The sequence below is a fragment of the Ambystoma mexicanum genome, chromosome 1q, assembly GCF_040938575.1.
Source record: "Ambystoma mexicanum isolate Mex_15411 chromosome 1q, UKY_AmexF1_1, whole genome shotgun sequence".
In the NCBI taxonomy this organism is placed as follows: Eukaryota; Metazoa; Chordata; class Amphibia; order Caudata; family Ambystomatidae; genus Ambystoma; species Ambystoma mexicanum.
In genome coordinates this window covers 592,911,166-592,930,364 of record NC_090922.1, presented here as the reverse complement: position 1 = coordinate 592,930,364, position 19,199 = coordinate 592,911,166, and the positions used below count along the sequence as shown (strand labels likewise).

Below are 19,199 nucleotides of genomic sequence, written 5' to 3'. Positions count from 1 at the left end.
CCCAAACCCCTGCCCACTGGGGCCATATCCTCCTGGATGCTAGCTTGGAGCCAGCCTCTGCTGGCTCACCAGCAGGTGGCGACAGCAGCAAGCATTAGCTAAAGGCTCCCCCCTCTGGCTACCACTGCAAGGCATCAGCCTGGCTGTGCTGCAAGGACCCCTGCAAAGGCTGACTGACAGCTGGGGGGTGCAAGCCAACAGCTGAAAAGCAGGCTTTGCGCTTTCATTTGCTCTGTTTCTTTTTTTTTTTAACCAGCATAGGTAACCCTGCACTTGGCAGGGCTTCAAAAAATTGAGTGAAACTCTTTAATGTTCCTCTCCACGGAAATCTTTAGTAAAAGGCGAAAGATTTATTCGGTTTGAAGAGAAACAAGAGTATGCGCTCTAGTGGCCCCGACTGCGGCCGCAAAAAATGCAACACCTCACTAGCTCAGGGTGACTTAGTGAAGCAGTGCACACGATGACGCTTTTTGAGATGAAGCGAATGGAGAATGCTATCGGGCTCCGAACCCGTGGCAGAATGACTTTATTTGCAAGCAATCCCATCCAAAGTCATGAAACCTGGCAGGGGATTGTGGGTATGCAAATTTCTCCAGACCGCAGGCCATGTGACATTGGCCAAAAGGCAGGCAGAGTCTGCCTTTGCCTGAGGACTCCCCTCGTTTACATAAGGTCTAGGGCTTCTGGGAGGCAGGCGTGAGATTTTCTTTTGGGCCCCAGAGATGGGGCTCCTCCCCCAGGATGTTGAAGAAGCAGCCCGCTCTCTCCTTTCTCAGGACACAGGGGTCATTTTCCGCCCTCACCCTGTCTTGCACGGGTGCTGGGCCTCCTGGGCTGCCAGCGGGCAAAGGACGGCGTTTGTCAGGCGTTCGTCAGCCGATCGGGGCCCGGGCCCAAACCCCTGCCCACTGGGGCCATATCCTCCTGGATGCTAGCTTGGAGCCAGCCTCTGCTGGCTCACCAGCAGGTGGCGACAGCAGCAAGCATTAGCTAAAGGCTCCCCCCTCTGGCTACCACTGCAAGGCATCAGCCTGGCTGTGCTGCGAGGACCCCTGCAAAGGCTGACTGACAGCTGGGGGGTGCAAGCCAACAGCTGAAAAGCAGGCTTTGCGCTTTCATTTGCTCTGTTTCTTTTTAACCAGCATAGGTAACCCTGCACTTGGCAGGGCTTCAAAAAATTGAGTGAAACTCTTTAATGTTCCTCTCCACGGAAATCTTTAGTAAAAGGCGAAAGATTTATTCGGTTTGAAGAGAAACCAGAGTATGCGCTCTAGTGGCCCCGACTGCGGCCGCAAAAAATGCAACACCTCACTAGCTCAGGGTGACTTAGTGAAGCAGTGCACACGATGACGCTTTTTGAGATGAAGCGAATGGAGAATGCTATCGGGCTCCGAACCCGTGGCAGAATGACTTTATTTGCAAGCAATCCCATCCAAAGTCATGAAACCTGGCAGGGGATTGTGGGTATGCAAATTTCTCCAGACCGCAGGCCATGTGACATTGGCCAAAAGGCAGGCAGAGTCTGCCTTTGCCTGAGGACTCCCCTCGTTTACATAAGGTCTAGGGCTTCTGGGAGGCAGGCGTGAGATTTTCTTTTGGGCCCCAGAGATGGGGCTCCTCCCCCAGGATGTTGAAAAAGCAGCCCGCTCTCTCCTTTCTCAGGACACAGGGGTCATTTTCCGCCCTCACCCTGTCTTGCACGGGTGCTGGGCCTCCTGGGCTGCCAGGTTCTTTTGCCCGCCAGGGCAAAGCCCGCCGGGCAAAGGACGGCGTTTGTCAGGCGTTTGTCAGGCGATCGGGGCCCGGGCCCAAACCCCTGCCCACTGGGGCCATATCCTCCTGGATGCTAGCTTGGAGCCAGCCTCTGCTGGCTCACCAGCAGGTGGCGACAGCAGCAAGCATTAGCTAAAGGCTCCCCCCTCTGGCTACCACTGCAAGGCATCAGCCTGGCTGTGCTGCGAGGACCCCTGCAAAGGCTGACTGACAGCTGGGGGGTGCAAGCCAACAGCTGAAAAGCAGGCTTTGCGCTTTCATTTGCTCTGTTTCTTTTTTTTTTTTAACCAGCATAGGTAACCCTGCACTTGGCAGGGCTTCAAAAAATTGAGTGAAACTCTTTAATGTTCCTCTCCACGGAAATCTTTAGTAAAAGGCGAAAGATTTATTCGGTTTGAAGAGAAACCAGAGTATGCGCTCTAGTGGCCCCGACTGCGGCCGCAAAAAATGCAACACCTCACTAGCTCAGGGTGACTTAGTGAAGCAGTGCACACGATGACGCTTTTTGAGATGAAGCGAATGGAGAATGCTATCGGGCTCCGAACCCGTGGCAGAATGACTTTATTTGCAAGCAATCCCATCCAAAGTCATGAAACCTGGCAGGGGATTGTGGGTATGCAAATTTCTCCAGACCGCAGGCCATGTGACATTGGCCAAAAGGCAGGCAGAGTCTGCCTTTGCCTGAGGACTCCCCTCGTTTACATAAGGTCTAGGGCTTCTGGGAGGCAGGCGTGAGATTTTCTTTTGGGCCCCAGAGATGGGGCTCCTCCCCCAGGATGTTGAAAAAGCAGCCCACTCTCTCCTTTCTCAGGACACAGGGGTCATTTTCCGCCCTCACCCTGTCTTGCACGGGTGCTGGGCCTCCTGGGCTGCCAGGTTCTTTTGCCCGCCAGGGCAAAGCCCGCCGGGCAAAGGACGGCGTTTGTCAGGCGTTCGTCAGCCGATCGGGGCCCGGGCCCAAACCCCTGCCCACTGGGGCCATATCCTCCTGGATGCTAGCTTGGAGCCAGCCTCTGCTGGCTCACCAGCAGGTGGCGACAGCAGCAAGCATTAGCTAAAGGCTCCCCCCTCTGGCTACCACTGCAAGGCATCAGCCTGGCTGTGCTGCGAGGACCCCTGCAAAGGCTGACTGACAGCTGGGGGGTGCAAGCCAACAGCTGAAAAGCAGGCTTTGCGCTTTCATTTGCTCTGTTTCTTTTTAACCAGCATAGGTAACCCTGCACTTGGCAGGGCTTCAAAACATTGAGTGAAACTCTTTAATGTTCCTCTCCACGGAAATCTTTAGTAAAAGGCGAAAGATTTATTCGGTTTGAAGAGAAACCAGAGTATGCGCTCTAGTGGCCCCGACTGCGGCCGCAAAAAATGCAACACCTCACTAGCTCAGGGTGACTTAGTGAAGCAGTGCACACGATGACGCTTTTTGAGATGAAGCGAATGGAGAATGCCATCGGGCTCCGAACCCGTGGCAGAATGACTTTATTTGCAAGCAATCCCATCCAAAGTCATGAAACCTGGCAGGGGATTGTGGGTATGCAAATTTCTCCAGACCGCAGGCCATGTAACATTGGCCAAAAGGCAGGCAGAGTCTGCTTTTGCTTGAGGACTCCCCTCGTTTACATAAGGTCTAGGGCTTCTGGGAGGCAGGCGTGAGATTTTCTTTTGGGCCCCAGAGATGGGGCTCCTCCCCCAGGATGTTGAAGAAGCAGCCCGCTCTCTCCTTTCTCAGGACACAGGGGTCATTTTCCGCCCTCACCCTGTCTTGCACGGGTGCTGGGCCTCCTGGGCTGCCAGCGGGCAAAGGACGGCGTTTGTCAGGCGTTCGTCAGCCGATCGGGGCCCGGGCCCAAACCCCTGCCCACTGGGGCCATATCCTCCTGGATGCTAGCTTGGAGCCAGCCTCTGCTGGCTCACCAGCAGGTGGCGACAGCAGCAAGCATTAGCTAAAGGCTCCCCCCTCTGGCTACCACTGCAAAGCATCAGCCTGGCTGTGCTGCGAGGACCCCTGCAAAGGCTGACTGACAGCTGGGGGGTGCAAGCCAACAGCTGAAAAGCAGGCTTTGCGCTTTCATTTGCTCTGTTTCTTTTTTTTTATAACCAGCATAGGTAACCCTGCACTTGGCAGGGCTTCAAAAAATTGAGTGAAACTCTTTAATGTTCCTCTCCACGGAAATCTTTAGTAAAAGGCGAAAGATTTATTCGGTTTGAAGAGAAACCAGAGTATGCGCTCTAGTGGCCCCGACTGCGGCCGCAAAAAATGCAACACCTCACTAGCTCAGGGTGACTTAGTGAAGCAGTGCACACGATGACGCTTTTTGAGATGAAGCGAATGGAGAATGCCATCGGGCTCCGAACCCGTGGCAGAATGACTTTATTTGCAAGCAATCCCATCCAAAGTCATGAAACCTGGCAGGGGATTGTGGGTATGCAAATTTCTCCAGACCGCAGGCCATGTAACATTGGCCAAAAGGCAGGCAGAGTCTGCTTTTGCTTGAGGACTCCCCTCGTTTACATAAGGTCTAGGGCTTCTGGGAGGCAGGCGTGAGATTTTCTTTTGGGCCCCAGAGATGGGGCTCCTCCCCCAGGATGTTGAAGAAGCAGCCCGCTCTCTCCTTTCTCAGGACACAGGGGTCATTTTCCGCCCTCACCCTGTCTTGCACGGGTGCTGGGCCTCCTGGGCTGCCAGCGGGCAAAGGACGGCGTTTGTCAGGCGTTCGTCAGCCGATCGGGGCCCGGGCCCAAACCCCTGCCCACTGGGGCCATATCCTCCTGGATGCTAGCTTGGAGCCAGCCTCTGCTGGCTCACCAGCAGGTGGCGACAGCAGCAAGCATTAGCTAAAGGCTCCCCCCTCTGGCTACCACTGCAAAGCATCAGCCTGGCTGTGCTGCGAGGACCCCTGCAAAGGCTGACTGACAGCTGGGGGGTGCAAGCCAACAGCTGAAAAGCAGGCTTTGCGCTTTCATTTGCTCTGTTTCTTTTTTTTTATAACCAGCATAGGTAACCCTGCACTTGGCAGGGCTTCAAAAAATTGAGTGAAACTCTTTAATGTTCCTCTCCACGGAAATCTTTAGTAAAAGGCGAAAGATTTATTCGGTTTGAAGAGAAACCAGAGTATGCGCTCTAGTGGCCCCGACTGCGGCCGCAAAAAATGCAACACCTCACTAGCTCAGGGTGACTTAGTGAAGCAGTGCACACGATGACGCTTTTTGAGATGAAGCGAATGGAGAATGCTATCGGGCTCCGAACCCGTGGCAGAATGACTTTATTTGCAAGCAATCCCATCCAAAGTCATGAAACCTGGCAGGGGATTGTGGGTATGCAAATTTCTCCAGACCGCAGGCCATGTGACATTGGCCAAAAGGCAGGCAGAGTCTGCTTTTGCTTGAGGACTCCCCTCGTTTACATAAGGTCTAGGGCTTCTGGGAGGCAGGCGTGAGATTTTCTTTTGGGCCCCAGAGATGGGGCTCCTCCCCCAGGATGTTGAAGAAGCAGCCCGCTCTCTCCTTTCTCAGGACACAGGGGTCATTTTCCGCCCTCACCCTGTCTTGCACGGGTGCTGGGCCTCCTGGGCTGCCAGCGGGCAAAGGACGGCGTTTGTCAGGCGTTCGTCAGCCGATCGGGGCCCGGGCCCAAACCCCTGCCCACTGGGGCCATATCCTCCTGGATGCTAGCTTGGAGCCAGCCTCTGCTGGCTCACCAGCAGGTGGCGACAGCAGCAAGCATTAGCTAAAGGCTCCCCCCTCTGGCTACCACTGCAAGGCATCAGCCTGGCTGTGCTGCAAGGACCCCTGCAAAGGCTGACTGACAGCTGGGGGGTGCAAGCCAACAGCTGAAAAGCAGGCTTTGCGCTTTCATTTGCTCTGTTTCTTTTTTTTTTTAACCAGCATAGGTAACCCTGCACTTGGCAGGGCTTCAAAAAATTGAGTGAAACTCTTTAATGTTCCTCTCCACGGAAATCTTTAGTAAAAGGCGAAAGATTTATTCGGTTTGAAGAGAAACAAGAGTATGCGCTCTAGTGGCCCCGACTGCGGCCGCAAAAAATGCAACACCTCACTAGCTCAGGGTGACTTAGTGAAGCAGTGCACACGATGACGCTTTTTGAGATGAAGCGAATGGAGAATGCTATCGGGCTCCGAACCCGTGGCAGAATGACTTTATTTGCAAGCAATCCCATCCAAAGTCATGAAACCTGGCAGGGGATTGTGGGTATGCAAATTTCTCCAGACCGCAGGCCATGTGACATTGGCCAAAAGGCAGGCAGAGTCTGCCTTTGCCTGAGGACTCCCCTCGTTTACATAAGGTCTAGGGCTTCTGGGAGGCAGGCGTGAGATTTTCTTTTGGGCCCCAGAGATGGGGCTCCTCCCCCAGGATGTTGAAGAAGCAGCCCGCTCTCTCCTTTCTCAGGACACAGGGGTCATTTTCCGCCCTCACCCTGTCTTGCACGGGTGCTGGGCCTCCTGGGCTGCCAGCGGGCAAAGGACGGCGTTTGTCAGGCGTTCGTCAGCCGATCGGGGCCCGGGCCCAAACCCCTGCCCACTGGGGCCATATCCTCCTGGATGCTAGCTTGGAGCCAGCCTCTGCTGGCTCACCAGCAGGTGGCGACAGCAGCAAGCATTAGCTAAAGGCTCCCCCCTCTGGCTACCACTGCAAGGCATCAGCCTGGCTGTGCTGCGAGGACCCCTGCAAAGGCTGACTGACAGCTGGGGGGTGCAAGCCAACAGCTGAAAAGCAGGCTTTGCGCTTTCATTTGCTCTGTTTCTTTTTAACCAGCATAGGTAACCCTGCACTTGGCAGGGCTTCAAAAAATTGAGTGAAACTCTTTAATGTTCCTCTCCACGGAAATCTTTAGTAAAAGGCGAAAGATTTATTCGGTTTGAAGAGAAACCAGAGTATGCGCTCTAGTGGCCCCGACTGCGGCCGCAAAAAATGCAACACCTCACTAGCTCAGGGTGACTTAGTGAAGCAGTGCACACGATGACGCTTTTTGAGATGAAGCGAATGGAGAATGCTATCGGGCTCCGAACCCGTGGCAGAATGACTTTATTTGCAAGCAATCCCATCCAAAGTCATGAAACCTGGCAGGGGATTGTGGGTATGCAAATTTCTCCAGACCGCAGGCCATGTGACATTGGCCAAAAGGCAGGCAGAGTCTGCCTTTGCCTGAGGACTCCCCTCGTTTACATAAGGTCTAGGGCTTCTGGGAGGCAGGCGTGAGATTTTCTTTTGGGCCCCAGAGATGGGGCTCCTCCCCCAGGATGTTGAAAAAGCAGCCCGCTCTCTCCTTTCTCAGGACACAGGGGTCATTTTCCGCCCTCACCCTGTCTTGCACGGGTGCTGGGCCTCCTGGGCTGCCAGGTTCTTTTGCCCGCCAGGGCAAAGCCCGCCGGGCAAAGGACGGCGTTTGTCAGGCGTTTGTCAGGCGATCGGGGCCCGGGCCCAAACCCCTGCCCACTGGGGCCATATCCTCCTGGATGCTAGCTTGGAGCCAGCCTCTGCTGGCTCACCAGCAGGTGGCGACAGCAGCAAGCATTAGCTAAAGGCTCCCCCCTCTGGCTACCACTGCAAGGCATCAGCCTGGCTGTGCTGCGAGGACCCCTGCAAAGGCTGACTGACAGCTGGGGGGTGCAAGCCAACAGCTGAAAAGCAGGCTTTGCGCTTTCATTTGCTCTGTTTCTTTTTTTTTTTTAACCAGCATAGGTAACCCTGCACTTGGCAGGGCTTCAAAAAATTGAGTGAAACTCTTTAATGTTCCTCTCCACGGAAATCTTTAGTAAAAGGCGAAAGATTTATTCGGTTTGAAGAGAAACCAGAGTATGCGCTCTAGTGGCCCCGACTGCGGCCGCAAAAAATGCAACACCTCACTAGCTCAGGGTGACTTAGTGAAGCAGTGCACACGATGACGCTTTTTGAGATGAAGCGAATGGAGAATGCTATCGGGCTCCGAACCCGTGGCAGAATGACTTTATTTGCAAGCAATCCCATCCAAAGTCATGAAACCTGGCAGGGGATTGTGGGTATGCAAATTTCTCCAGACCGCAGGCCATGTGACATTGGCCAAAAGGCAGGCAGAGTCTGCCTTTGCCTGAGGACTCCCCTCGTTTACATAAGGTCTAGGGCTTCTGGGAGGCAGGCGTGAGATTTTCTTTTGGGCCCCAGAGATGGGGCTCCTCCCCCAGGATGTTGAAAAAGCAGCCCACTCTCTCCTTTCTCAGGACACAGGGGTCATTTTCCGCCCTCACCCTGTCTTGCACGGGTGCTGGGCCTCCTGGGCTGCCAGGTTCTTTTGCCCGCCAGGGCAAAGCCCGCCGGGCAAAGGACGGCGTTTGTCAGGCGTTCGTCAGCCGATCGGGGCCCGGGCCCAAACCCCTGCCCACTGGGGCCATATCCTCCTGGATGCTAGCTTGGAGCCAGCCTCTGCTGGCTCACCAGCAGGTGGCGACAGCAGCAAGCATTAGCTAAAGGCTCCCCCCTCTGGCTACCACTGCAAGGCATCAGCCTGGCTGTGCTGCGAGGACCCCTGCAAAGGCTGACTGACAGCTGGGGGGTGCAAGCCAACAGCTGAAAAGCAGGCTTTGCGCTTTCATTTGCTCTGTTTCTTTTTAACCAGCATAGGTAACCCTGCACTTGGCAGGGCTTCAAAACATTGAGTGAAACTCTTTAATGTTCCTCTCCACGGAAATCTTTAGTAAAAGGCGAAAGATTTATTCGGTTTGAAGAGAAACCAGAGTATGCGCTCTAGTGGCCCCGACTGCGGCCGCAAAAAATGCAACACCTCACTAGCTCAGGGTGACTTAGTGAAGCAGTGCACACGATGACGCTTTTTGAGATGAAGCGAATGGAGAATGCCATCGGGCTCCGAACCCGTGGCAGAATGACTTTATTTGCAAGCAATCCCATCCAAAGTCATGAAACCTGGCAGGGGATTGTGGGTATGCAAATTTCTCCAGACCGCAGGCCATGTAACATTGGCCAAAAGGCAGGCAGAGTCTGCTTTTGCTTGAGGACTCCCCTCGTTTACATAAGGTCTAGGGCTTCTGGGAGGCAGGCGTGAGATTTTCTTTTGGGCCCCAGAGATGGGGCTCCTCCCCCAGGATGTTGAAGAAGCAGCCCGCTCTCTCCTTTCTCAGGACACAGGGGTCATTTTCCGCCCTCACCCTGTCTTGCACGGGTGCTGGGCCTCCTGGGCTGCCAGCGGGCAAAGGACGGCGTTTGTCAGGCGTTCGTCAGCCGATCGGGGCCCGGGCCCAAACCCCTGCCCACTGGGGCCATATCCTCCTGGATGCTAGCTTGGAGCCAGCCTCTGCTGGCTCACCAGCAGGTGGCGACAGCAGCAAGCATTAGCTAAAGGCTCCCCCCTCTGGCTACCACTGCAAAGCATCAGCCTGGCTGTGCTGCGAGGACCCCTGCAAAGGCTGACTGACAGCTGGGGGGTGCAAGCCAACAGCTGAAAAGCAGGCTTTGCGCTTTCATTTGCTCTGTTTCTTTTTTTTTATAACCAGCATAGGTAACCCTGCACTTGGCAGGGCTTCAAAAAATTGAGTGAAACTCTTTAATGTTCCTCTCCACGGAAATCTTTAGTAAAAGGCGAAAGATTTATTCGGTTTGAAGAGAAACCAGAGTATGCGCTCTAGTGGCCCCGACTGCGGCCGCAAAAAATGCAACACCTCACTAGCTCAGGGTGACTTAGTGAAGCAGTGCACACGATGACGCTTTTTGAGATGAAGCGAATGGAGAATGCTATCGGGCTCCGAACCCGTGGCAGAATGACTTTATTTGCAAGCAATCCCATCCAAAGTCATGAAACCTGGCAGGGGATTGTGGGTATGCAAATTTCTCCAGACCGCAGGCCATGTGACATTGGCCAAAAGGCAGGCAGAGTCTGCTTTTGCTTGAGGACTCCCCTCGTTTACATAAGGTCTAGGGCTTCTGGGAGGCAGGCGTGAGATTTTCTTTTGGGCCCCAGAGATGGGGCTCCTCCCCCAGGATGTTGAAGAAGCAGCCCGCTCTCTCCTTTCTCAGGACACAGGGGTCATTTTCCGCCCTCACCCTGTCTTGCACGGGTGCTGGGCCTCCTGGGCTGCCAGCGGGCAAAGGACGGCGTTTGTCAGGCGTTCGTCAGCCGATCGGGGCCCGGGCCCAAACCCCTGCCCACTGGGGCCATATCCTCCTGGATGCTAGCTTGGAGCCAGCCTCTGCTGGCTCACCAGCAGGTGGCGACAGCAGCAAGCATTAGCTAAAGGCTCCCCCCTCTGGCTACCACTGCAAGGCATCAGCCTGGCTGTGCTGCAAGGACCCCTGCAAAGGCTGACTGACAGCTGGGGGGTGCAAGCCAACAGCTGAAAAGCAGGCTTTGCGCTTTCATTTGCTCTGTTTCTTTTTTTTTTTAACCAGCATAGGTAACCCTGCACTTGGCAGGGCTTCAAAAAATTGAGTGAAACTCTTTAATGTTCCTCTCCACGGAAATCTTTAGTAAAAGGCGAAAGATTTATTCGGTTTGAAGAGAAACAAGAGTATGCGCTCTAGTGGCCCCGACTGCGGCCGCAAAAAATGCAACACCTCACTAGCTCAGGGTGACTTAGTGAAGCAGTGCACACGATGACGCTTTTTGAGATGAAGCGAATGGAGAATGCTATCGGGCTCCGAACCCGTGGCAGAATGACTTTATTTGCAAGCAATCCCATCCAAAGTCATGAAACCTGGCAGGGGATTGTGGGTATGCAAATTTCTCCAGACCGCAGGCCATGTGACATTGGCCAAAAGGCAGGCAGAGTCTGCCTTTGCCTGAGGACTCCCCTCGTTTACATAAGGTCTAGGGCTTCTGGGAGGCAGGCGTGAGATTTTCTTTTGGGCCCCAGAGATGGGGCTCCTCCCCCAGGATGTTGAAGAAGCAGCCCGCTCTCTCCTTTCTCAGGACACAGGGGTCATTTTCCGCCCTCACCCTGTCTTGCACGGGTGCTGGGCCTCCTGGGCTGCCAGCGGGCAAAGGACGGCGTTTGTCAGGCGTTCGTCAGCCGATCGGGGCCCGGGCCCAAACCCCTGCCCACTGGGGCCATATCCTCCTGGATGCTAGCTTGGAGCCAGCCTCTGCTGGCTCACCAGCAGGTGGCGACAGCAGCAAGCATTAGCTAAAGGCTCCCCCCTCTGGCTACCACTGCAAGGCATCAGCCTGGCTGTGCTGCGAGGACCCCTGCAAAGGCTGACTGACAGCTGGGGGGTGCAAGCCAACAGCTGAAAAGCAGGCTTTGCGCTTTCATTTGCTCTGTTTCTTTTTAACCAGCATAGGTAACCCTGCACTTGGCAGGGCTTCAAAAAATTGAGTGAAACTCTTTAATGTTCCTCTCCACGGAAATCTTTAGTAAAAGGCGAAAGATTTATTCGGTTTGAAGAGAAACCAGAGTATGCGCTCTAGTGGCCCCGACTGCGGCCGCAAAAAATGCAACACCTCACTAGCTCAGGGTGACTTAGTGAAGCAGTGCACACGATGACGCTTTTTGAGATGAAGCGAATGGAGAATGCTATCGGGCTCCGAACCCGTGGCAGAATGACTTTATTTGCAAGCAATCCCATCCAAAGTCATGAAACCTGGCAGGGGATTGTGGGTATGCAAATTTCTCCAGACCGCAGGCCATGTGACATTGGCCAAAAGGCAGGCAGAGTCTGCCTTTGCCTGAGGACTCCCCTCGTTTACATAAGGTCTAGGGCTTCTGGGAGGCAGGCGTGAGATTTTCTTTTGGGCCCCAGAGATGGGGCTCCTCCCCCAGGATGTTGAAAAAGCAGCCCGCTCTCTCCTTTCTCAGGACACAGGGGTCATTTTCCGCCCTCACCCTGTCTTGCACGGGTGCTGGGCCTCCTGGGCTGCCAGGTTCTTTTGCCCGCCAGGGCAAAGCCCGCCGGGCAAAGGACGGCGTTTGTCAGGCGTTTGTCAGGCGATCGGGGCCCGGGCCCAAACCCCTGCCCACTGGGGCCATATCCTCCTGGATGCTAGCTTGGAGCCAGCCTCTGCTGGCTCACCAGCAGGTGGCGACAGCAGCAAGCATTAGCTAAAGGCTCCCCCCTCTGGCTACCACTGCAAGGCATCAGCCTGGCTGTGCTGCGAGGACCCCTGCAAAGGCTGACTGACAGCTGGGGGGTGCAAGCCAACAGCTGAAAAGCAGGCTTTGCGCTTTCATTTGCTCTGTTTCTTTTTTTTTTTTAACCAGCATAGGTAACCCTGCACTTGGCAGGGCTTCAAAAAATTGAGTGAAACTCTTTAATGTTCCTCTCCACGGAAATCTTTAGTAAAAGGCGAAAGATTTATTCGGTTTGAAGAGAAACCAGAGTATGCGCTCTAGTGGCCCCGACTGCGGCCGCAAAAAATGCAACACCTCACTAGCTCAGGGTGACTTAGTGAAGCAGTGCACACGATGACGCTTTTTGAGATGAAGCGAATGGAGAATGCTATCGGGCTCCGAACCCGTGGCAGAATGACTTTATTTGCAAGCAATCCCATCCAAAGTCATGAAACCTGGCAGGGGATTGTGGGTATGCAAATTTCTCCAGACCGCAGGCCATGTGACATTGGCCAAAAGGCAGGCAGAGTCTGCCTTTGCCTGAGGACTCCCCTCGTTTACATAAGGTCTAGGGCTTCTGGGAGGCAGGCGTGAGATTTTCTTTTGGGCCCCAGAGATGGGGCTCCTCCCCCAGGATGTTGAAAAAGCAGCCCGCTCTCTCCTTTCTCAGGACACAGGGGTCATTTTCCGCCCTCACCCTGTCTTGCACGGGTGCTGGGCCTCCTGGGCTGCCAGGTTCTTTTGCCCGCCAGGGCAAAGCCCGCCGGGCAAAGGACGGCGTTTGTCAGGCGTTTGTCAGCCGATCGGGGCCCGGGCCCAAACCCCTGCCCACTGGGGCCATATCCTCCTGGATGCTAGCTTGGAGCCAGCCTCTGCTGGCTCACCAGCAGGTGGCGACAGCAGCAAGCATTAGCTAAAGGCTCCCCCCTCTGGCTACCACTGCAAGGCATCAGCCTGGCTGTGCTGCGAGGACCCCTGCAAAGGCTGACTGACAGCTGGGGGGTGCAAGCCAACAGCTGAAAAGCAGGCTTTGCGCTTTCATTTGCTCTGTTTCTTTTTTTTTATAACCAGCATAGGTAACCCTGCACTTGGCAGGGCTTCAAAAAATTGAGTGAAACTCTTTAATGTTCCTCTCCACGGAAATCTTTAGTAAAAGGCGAAAGATTTATTCGGTTTGAAGAGAAACCAGAGTATGCGCTCTAGTGGCCCCGACTGCGGCCGCAAAAAATGCAACACCTCACTAGCTCAGGGTGACTTAGTGAAGCAGTGCACACGATGACGCTTTTTGAGATGAAGCGAATGGAGAATGCTATCGGGCTCCGAACCCGTGGCAGAATGACTTTATTTGCAAGCAATCCCATCCAAAGTCATGAAACCTGGCAGGGGATTGTGGGTATGCAAATTTCTCCAGACCGCAGGCCATGTGACATTGGCCAAAAGGCAGGCAGAGTCTGCTTTTGCTTGAGGACTCCCCTCGTTTACATAAGGTCTAGGGCTTCTGGGAGGCAGGCGTGAGATTTTCTTTTGGGCCCCAGAGATGGGGCTCCTCCCCCAGGATGTTGAAGAAGCAGCCCGCTCTCTCCTTTCTCAGGACACAGGGGTCATTTTCCGCCCTCACCCTGTCTTGCACGGGTGCTGGGCCTCCTGGGCTGCCAGCGGGCAAAGGACGGCGTTTGTCAGGCGTTCGTCAGCCGATCGGGGCCCGGGCCCAAACCCCTGCCCACTGGGGCCATATCCTCCTGGATGCTAGCTTGGAGCCAGCCTCTGCTGGCTCACCAGCAGGTGGCGACAGCAGCAAGCATTAGCTAAAGGCTCCCCCCTCTGGCTACCACTGCAAGGCATCAGCCTGGCTGTGCTGCAAGGACCCCTGCAAAGGCTGACTGACAGCTGGGGGGTGCAAGCCAACAGCTGAAAAGCAGGCTTTGCGCTTTCATTTGCTCTGTTTCTTTTTTTTTTTAACTAGCATAGGTAACCCTGCACTTGGCAGGGCTTCAAAAAATTGAGTGAAACTCTTTAATGTTCCTCTCCACGGAAATCTTTAGTAAAAGGCGAAAGATTTATTCGGTTTGAAGAGAAACAAGAGTATGCGCTCTAGTGGCCCCGACTGCGGCCGCAAAAAATGCAACACCTCACTAGCTCAGGGTGACTTAGTGAAGCAGTGCACACGATGACGCTTTTTGAGATGAAGCGAATGGAGAATGCTATCGGGCTCCGAACCCGTGGCAGAATGACTTTATTTGCAAGCAATCCCATCCAAAGTCATGAAACCTGGCAGGGGATTGTGGGTATGCAAATTTCTCCAGACCGCAGGCCATGTGACATTGGCCAAAAGGCAGGCAGAGTCTGCCTTTGCCTGAGGACTCCCCTCGTTTACATAAGGTCTAGGGCTTCTGGGAGGCAGGCGTGAGATTTTCTTTTGGGCCCCAGAGATGGGGCTCCTCCCCCAGGATGTTGAAGAAGCAGCCCGCTCTCTCCTTTCTCAGGACACAGGGGTCATTTTCCGCCCTCACCCTGTCTTGCACGGGTGCTGGGCCTCCTGGGCTGCCAGCGGGCAAAGGACGGCGTTTGTCAGGCGTTCGTCAGCCGATCGGGGCCCGGGCCCAAACCCCTGCCCACTGGGGCCATATCCTCCTGGATGCTAGCTTGGAGCCAGCCTCTGCTGGCTCACCAGCAGGTGGCGACAGCAGCAAGCATTAGCTAAAGGCTCCCCCCTCTGGCTACCACTGCAAGGCATCAGCCTGGCTGTGCTGCGAGGACCCCTGCAAAGGCTGACTGACAGCTGGGGGGTGCAAGCCAACAGCTGAAAAGCAGGCTTTGCGCTTTCATTTGCTCTGTTTCTTTTTAACCAGCATAGGTAACCCTGCACTTGGCAGGGCTTCAAAAAATTGAGTGAAACTCTTTAATGTTCCTCTCCACGGAAATCTTTAGTAAAAGGCGAAAGATTTATTCGGTTTGAAGAGAAACCAGAGTATGCGCTCTAGTGGCCCCGACTGCGGCCGCAAAAAATGCAACACCTCACTAGCTCAGGGTGACTTAGTGAAGCAGTGCACACGATGACGCTTTTTGAGATGAAGCGAATGGAGAATGCTATCGGGCTCCGAACCCGTGGCAGAATGACTTTATTTGCAAGCAATCCCATCCAAAGTCATGAAACCTGGCAGGGGATTGTGGGTATGCAAATTTCTCCAGACCGCAGGCCATGTGACATTGGCCAAAAGGCAGGCAGAGTCTGCCTTTGCCTGAGGACTCCCCTCGTTTACATAAGGTCTAGGGCTTCTGGGAGGCAGGCGTGAGATTTTCTTTTGGGCCCCAGAGATGGGGCTCCTCCCCCAGGATGTTGAAAAAGCAGCCCGCTCTCTCCTTTCTCAGGACACAGGGGTCATTTTCCGCCCTCACCCTGTCTTGCACGGGTGCTGGGCCTCCTGGGCTGCCAGGTTCTTTTGCCCGCCAGGGCAAAGCCCGCCGGGCAAAGGACGGCGTTTGTCAGGCGTTTGTCAGGCGATCGGGGCCCGGGCCCAAACCCCTGCCCACTGGGGCCATATCCTCCTGGATGCTAGCTTGGAGCCAGCTTCTGCTGGCTCACCAGCAGGTGGCGACAGCAGCAAGCATTAGCTAAAGGCTCCCCCCTCTGGCTACCACTGCAAGGCATCAGCCTGGCTGTGCTGCGAGGACCCCTGCAAAGGCTGACTGACAGCTGGGGGGTGCAAGCCAACAGCTGAAAAGCAGGCTTTGCGCTTTCATTTGCTCTGTTTCTTTTTTTTTTTTAACCAGCATAGGTAACCCTGCACTTGGCAGGGCTTCAAAAAATTGAGTGAAACTCTTTAATGTTCCTCTCCACGGAAATCTTTAGTAAAAGGCGAAAGATTTATTCGGTTTGAAGAGAAACCAGAGTATGCGCTCTAGTGGCCCCGACTGCGGCCGCAAAAAATGCAACACCTCACTAGCTCAGGGTGACTTAGTGAAGCAGTGCACACGATGACGCTTTTTGAGATGAAGCGAATGGAGAATGCTATCGGGCTCCGAACCCGTGGCAGAATGACTTTATTTGCAAGCAATCCCATCCAAAGTCATGAAACCTGGCAGGGGATTGTGGGTATGCAAATTTCTCCAGACCGCAGGCCATGTGACATTGGCCAAAAGGCAGGCAGAGTCTGCCTTTGCCTGAGGACTCCCCTCGTTTACATAAGGTCTAGGGCTTCTGGGAGGCAGGCGTGAGATTTTCTTTTGGGCCCCAGAGATGGGGCTCCTCCCCCAGGATGTTGAAAAAGCAGCCCACTCTCTCCTTTCTCAGGACACAGGGGTCATTTTCCGCCCTCACCCTGTCTTGCACGGGTGCTGGGCCTCCTGGGCTGCCAGGTTCTTTTGCCCGCCAGGGCAAAGCCCGCCGGGCAAAGGACGGCGTTTGTCAGGCGTTCGTCAGCCGATCGGGGCCCGGGCCCAAACCCCTGCCCACTGGGGCCATATCCTCCTGGATGCTAGCTTGGAGCCAGCCTCTGCTGGCTCACCAGCAGGTGGCGACAGCAGCAAGCATTAGCTAAAGGCTCCCCCCTCTGGCTACCACTGCAAAGCATCAGCCTGGCTGTGCTGCGAGGACCCCTGCAAAGGCTGACTGACAGCTGGGGGGTGCAAGCCAACAGCTGAAAAGCAGGCTTTGCGCTTTCATTTGCTCTGTTTCTTTTTTTTTATAACCAGCATAGGTAACCCTGCACTTGGCAGGGCTTCAAAAAATTGAGTGAAACTCTTTAATGTTCCTCTCCACGGAAATCTTTAGTAAAAGGCGAAAGATTTATTCGGTTTGAAGAGAAACCAGAGTATGCGCTCTAGTGGCCCCGACTGCGGCCGCAAAAAATGCAACACCTCACTAGCTCAGGGTGACTTAGTGAAGCAGTGCACACGATGACGCTTTTTGAGATGAAGCGAATGGAGAATGCTATCGGGCTCCGAACCCGTGGCAGAATGACTTTATTTGCAAGCAATCCCATCCAAAGTCATGAAACCTGGCAGGGGATTGTGGGTATGCAAATTTCTCCAGACCGCAGGCCATGTGACATTGGCCAAAAGGCAGGCAGAGTCTGCTTTTGCTTGAGGACTCCCCTCGTTTACATAAGGTCTAGGGCTTCTGGGAGGCAGGCGTGAGATTTTCTTTTGGGCCCCAGAGATGGGGCTCCTCCCCCAGGATGTTGAAGAAGCAGCCCGCTCTCTCCTTTCTCAGGACACAGGGGTCATTTTCCGCCCTCACCCTGTCTTGCACGGGTGCTGGGCCTCCTGGGCTGCCAGCGGGCAAAGGACGGCGTTTGTCAGGCGTTCGTCAGCCGATCGGGGCCCGGGCCCAAACCCCTGCCCACTGGGGCCATATCCTCCTGGATGCTAGCTTGGAGCCAGCCTCTGCTGGCTCACCAGCAGGTGGCGACAGCAGCAAGCATTAGCTAAAGGCTCCCCCCTCTGGCTACCACTGCAAGGCATCAGCCTGGCTGTGCTGCAAGGACCCCTGCAAAGGCTGACTGACAGCTGGGGGGTGCAAGCCAACAGCTGAAAAGCAGGCTTTGCGCTTTCATTTGCTCTGTTTCTTTTTTTTTTTAACCAGCATAGGTAACCCTGCACTTGGCAGGGCTTCAAAAAATTGAGTGAAACTCTTTAATGTTCCTCTCCACGGAAATCTTTAGTAAAAGGCGAAAGATTTATTCGGTTTGAAGAGAAACAAGAGTATGCGCTCTAGTGGCCCCGACTGCGGCCGCAAAAAATGCAACACCTCACTAGCTCAGGGTGACTTAGTGAAGCAGTGCACACGATGACGCTTTTTGAGATGAAGCGAATGGAGAATGCTATCGGGCTCCGAACCCGTGGCAGAATGACTTTATTTGCAAGCAATCCCATCCAAAGTCATGAAACCTGGCAGGGGATTGTGGGTATGCAAATTTCTCCAGACCGCAGGCCATGTGACATTGGCCAAAAGGCAGGCAGAGTCTGCCTTTGCCTGAGGACTCCCCTCGTTTACATAAGGTCTAGGGCTTCTGGGAGGCAGGCGTGAGATTTTCTTTTGGGCCCCAGAGATGGGGCTCCTCCCCCAGGATGTTGAAGAAGCAGCCCGCTCTCTCCTTTCTCAGGACACAGGGGTCATTTTCCGCCCTCACCCTGTCTTGCACGGGTGCTGGGCCTCCTGGGCTGCCAGCGGGCAAAGGACGGCGTTTGTCAGGCGTTCGTCAGCCGATCGGGGCCCGGGCCCAAACCCCTGCCCACTGGGGCCATATCCTCCTGGATGCTAGCTTGGAGCCAGCCTCTGCTGGCTCACCAGCAGGTGGCGACAGCAGCAAGCATTAGCTAAAGGCTCCCCCCTCTGGCTACCACTGCAAGGCATCAGCCTGGCTGTGCTGCGAGGACCCCTGCAAAGGCTGACTGACAGCTGGGGGGTGCAAGCCAACAGCTGAAAAGCAGGCTTTGCGCTTTCATTTGCTCTGTTTCTTTTTAACCAGCATAGGTAACCCTGCACTTGGCAGGGCTTCAAAAAATTGAGTGAAACTCTTTAATGTTCCTCTCCACGGAAATCTTTAGTAAAAGGCGAAAGATTTATTCGGTTTGAAGAGAAACCAGAGTATGCGCTCTAGTGGCCCCGACTGCGGCCGCAAAAAATGCAACACCTCACTAGCTCAGGGTGACTTAGTGAAGCAGTGCACACGATGACGCTTTTTGAGATGAAGCGAATGGAGAATGCTATCGGGCTCCGAACCCGTGGCAGAATGACTTTATTTGCAAGCAATCCCATCCAAAGTCATGAAACCTGGCAGGGGATTGTGGGTATGCAAATTTCTCCAGACCGCAGGCCATGTGACATTGGCCAAAAGGCAGGCAGAGTCTGCCTTTGCCTGAGGACTCCCCTCGTTTACATAAGGTCTAGGGCTTCTGGGAGGCAGGCGTGAGATTTTCTTTTGGGCCCCAGAGATGGGGCTCCTCCCCCAGGATGTTGAAAAAGCAGCCCGCTCTCTCCTTTCTCAGGACACAGGGGTCATTTTCCGCCCTCACCCTGTCTTGCACGGGTGCTGGGCCTCCTGGGCTGCCAGGTTCTTTTGCCCGCCAGGGCAAAGCCCGCCGGGCAAAGGACGGCGTTTGTCAGGCGTTTGTCAGGCGATCGGGGCCCGGGCCCAAACCCCTGCCCACTGGGGCCATATCCTCCTGGATGCTAGCTTGGAGCCAGCCTCTGCTGGCTCACCAGCAGGTGGCGACAGCAGCAAGCATTAGCTAAAGGCTCCCCCCTCTGGCTACCACTGCAAGGCATCAGCCTGGCTGTGCTGCGAGGACCCCTGCAAAGGCTGACTGACAGCTGGGGGGTGCAAGCCAACAGCTGAAAAGCAGGCTTTGCGCTTTCATTTGCTCTGTTTCTTTTT

At 54.7% G+C, this 19,199-nt stretch overlaps 21 non-coding genes across 21 annotated transcripts; all 21 read right to left on the bottom strand.

Moving 5' to 3' along the window:
* Window positions 1-263: 263 nt before the first annotated feature.
* On the bottom strand, window positions 264-379 carry LOC138564972 (U5 spliceosomal RNA). The gene has a single exon (XR_011300896.1). It is a non-coding gene; the product is annotated as a U5 spliceosomal RNA (small nuclear RNA).
* A 770-nt stretch (window positions 380-1,149) lies between these two features.
* On the bottom strand, window positions 1,150-1,265 carry LOC138564391 (U5 spliceosomal RNA). The gene has a single exon (XR_011300341.1). It is a non-coding gene; the product is annotated as a U5 spliceosomal RNA (small nuclear RNA).
* Window positions 1,266-2,071: 806 nt separating this feature from the next.
* Window positions 2,072-2,187, bottom strand: LOC138564390 (U5 spliceosomal RNA). The gene has a single exon (XR_011300340.1). It is a non-coding gene; the product is annotated as a U5 spliceosomal RNA (small nuclear RNA).
* Window positions 2,188-2,986: 799 nt separating this feature from the next.
* Window positions 2,987-3,102, bottom strand: LOC138565102 (U5 spliceosomal RNA). Its single transcript, XR_011301019.1, has one exon. It is a non-coding gene; the product is annotated as a U5 spliceosomal RNA (small nuclear RNA).
* A 776-nt stretch (window positions 3,103-3,878) lies between these two features.
* On the bottom strand, window positions 3,879-3,994 carry LOC138564388 (U5 spliceosomal RNA). Its single transcript, XR_011300338.1, has one exon. It is a non-coding gene; the product is annotated as a U5 spliceosomal RNA (small nuclear RNA).
* Window positions 3,995-4,770: 776 nt separating this feature from the next.
* LOC138564387 (U5 spliceosomal RNA) lies at window positions 4,771-4,886 on the bottom strand. Its single transcript, XR_011300337.1, has one exon. It is a non-coding gene; the product is annotated as a U5 spliceosomal RNA (small nuclear RNA).
* A 776-nt stretch (window positions 4,887-5,662) lies between these two features.
* LOC138564971 (U5 spliceosomal RNA) lies at window positions 5,663-5,778 on the bottom strand. The gene has a single exon (XR_011300895.1). It is a non-coding gene; the product is annotated as a U5 spliceosomal RNA (small nuclear RNA).
* A 770-nt stretch (window positions 5,779-6,548) lies between these two features.
* Window positions 6,549-6,664, bottom strand: LOC138564386 (U5 spliceosomal RNA). The gene has a single exon (XR_011300336.1). It is a non-coding gene; the product is annotated as a U5 spliceosomal RNA (small nuclear RNA).
* Window positions 6,665-7,470: 806 nt separating this feature from the next.
* Window positions 7,471-7,586, bottom strand: LOC138564385 (U5 spliceosomal RNA). The gene has a single exon (XR_011300335.1). It is a non-coding gene; the product is annotated as a U5 spliceosomal RNA (small nuclear RNA).
* A 799-nt stretch (window positions 7,587-8,385) lies between these two features.
* Window positions 8,386-8,501, bottom strand: LOC138565101 (U5 spliceosomal RNA). The gene has a single exon (XR_011301018.1). It is a non-coding gene; the product is annotated as a U5 spliceosomal RNA (small nuclear RNA).
* A 776-nt stretch (window positions 8,502-9,277) lies between these two features.
* On the bottom strand, window positions 9,278-9,393 carry LOC138564384 (U5 spliceosomal RNA). Its single transcript, XR_011300334.1, has one exon. It is a non-coding gene; the product is annotated as a U5 spliceosomal RNA (small nuclear RNA).
* Window positions 9,394-10,169: 776 nt separating this feature from the next.
* LOC138564970 (U5 spliceosomal RNA) lies at window positions 10,170-10,285 on the bottom strand. Its single transcript, XR_011300894.1, has one exon. It is a non-coding gene; the product is annotated as a U5 spliceosomal RNA (small nuclear RNA).
* A 770-nt stretch (window positions 10,286-11,055) lies between these two features.
* LOC138564383 (U5 spliceosomal RNA) lies at window positions 11,056-11,171 on the bottom strand. Its single transcript, XR_011300333.1, has one exon. It is a non-coding gene; the product is annotated as a U5 spliceosomal RNA (small nuclear RNA).
* Window positions 11,172-11,977: 806 nt separating this feature from the next.
* LOC138564382 (U5 spliceosomal RNA) lies at window positions 11,978-12,093 on the bottom strand. The gene has a single exon (XR_011300332.1). It is a non-coding gene; the product is annotated as a U5 spliceosomal RNA (small nuclear RNA).
* An 805-nt stretch (window positions 12,094-12,898) lies between these two features.
* Window positions 12,899-13,014, bottom strand: LOC138564381 (U5 spliceosomal RNA). Its single transcript, XR_011300331.1, has one exon. It is a non-coding gene; the product is annotated as a U5 spliceosomal RNA (small nuclear RNA).
* Window positions 13,015-13,790: 776 nt separating this feature from the next.
* LOC138564968 (U5 spliceosomal RNA) lies at window positions 13,791-13,906 on the bottom strand. The gene has a single exon (XR_011300892.1). It is a non-coding gene; the product is annotated as a U5 spliceosomal RNA (small nuclear RNA).
* Window positions 13,907-14,676: 770 nt separating this feature from the next.
* Window positions 14,677-14,792, bottom strand: LOC138564380 (U5 spliceosomal RNA). The gene has a single exon (XR_011300330.1). It is a non-coding gene; the product is annotated as a U5 spliceosomal RNA (small nuclear RNA).
* Window positions 14,793-15,598: 806 nt separating this feature from the next.
* On the bottom strand, window positions 15,599-15,714 carry LOC138564379 (U5 spliceosomal RNA). Its single transcript, XR_011300329.1, has one exon. It is a non-coding gene; the product is annotated as a U5 spliceosomal RNA (small nuclear RNA).
* Window positions 15,715-16,519: 805 nt separating this feature from the next.
* Window positions 16,520-16,635, bottom strand: LOC138564377 (U5 spliceosomal RNA). The gene has a single exon (XR_011300327.1). It is a non-coding gene; the product is annotated as a U5 spliceosomal RNA (small nuclear RNA).
* A 776-nt stretch (window positions 16,636-17,411) lies between these two features.
* Window positions 17,412-17,527, bottom strand: LOC138564967 (U5 spliceosomal RNA). The gene has a single exon (XR_011300891.1). It is a non-coding gene; the product is annotated as a U5 spliceosomal RNA (small nuclear RNA).
* Window positions 17,528-18,297: 770 nt separating this feature from the next.
* LOC138564376 (U5 spliceosomal RNA) lies at window positions 18,298-18,413 on the bottom strand. The gene has a single exon (XR_011300326.1). It is a non-coding gene; the product is annotated as a U5 spliceosomal RNA (small nuclear RNA).
* Window positions 18,414-19,199: the final 786 nt, after the last annotated feature.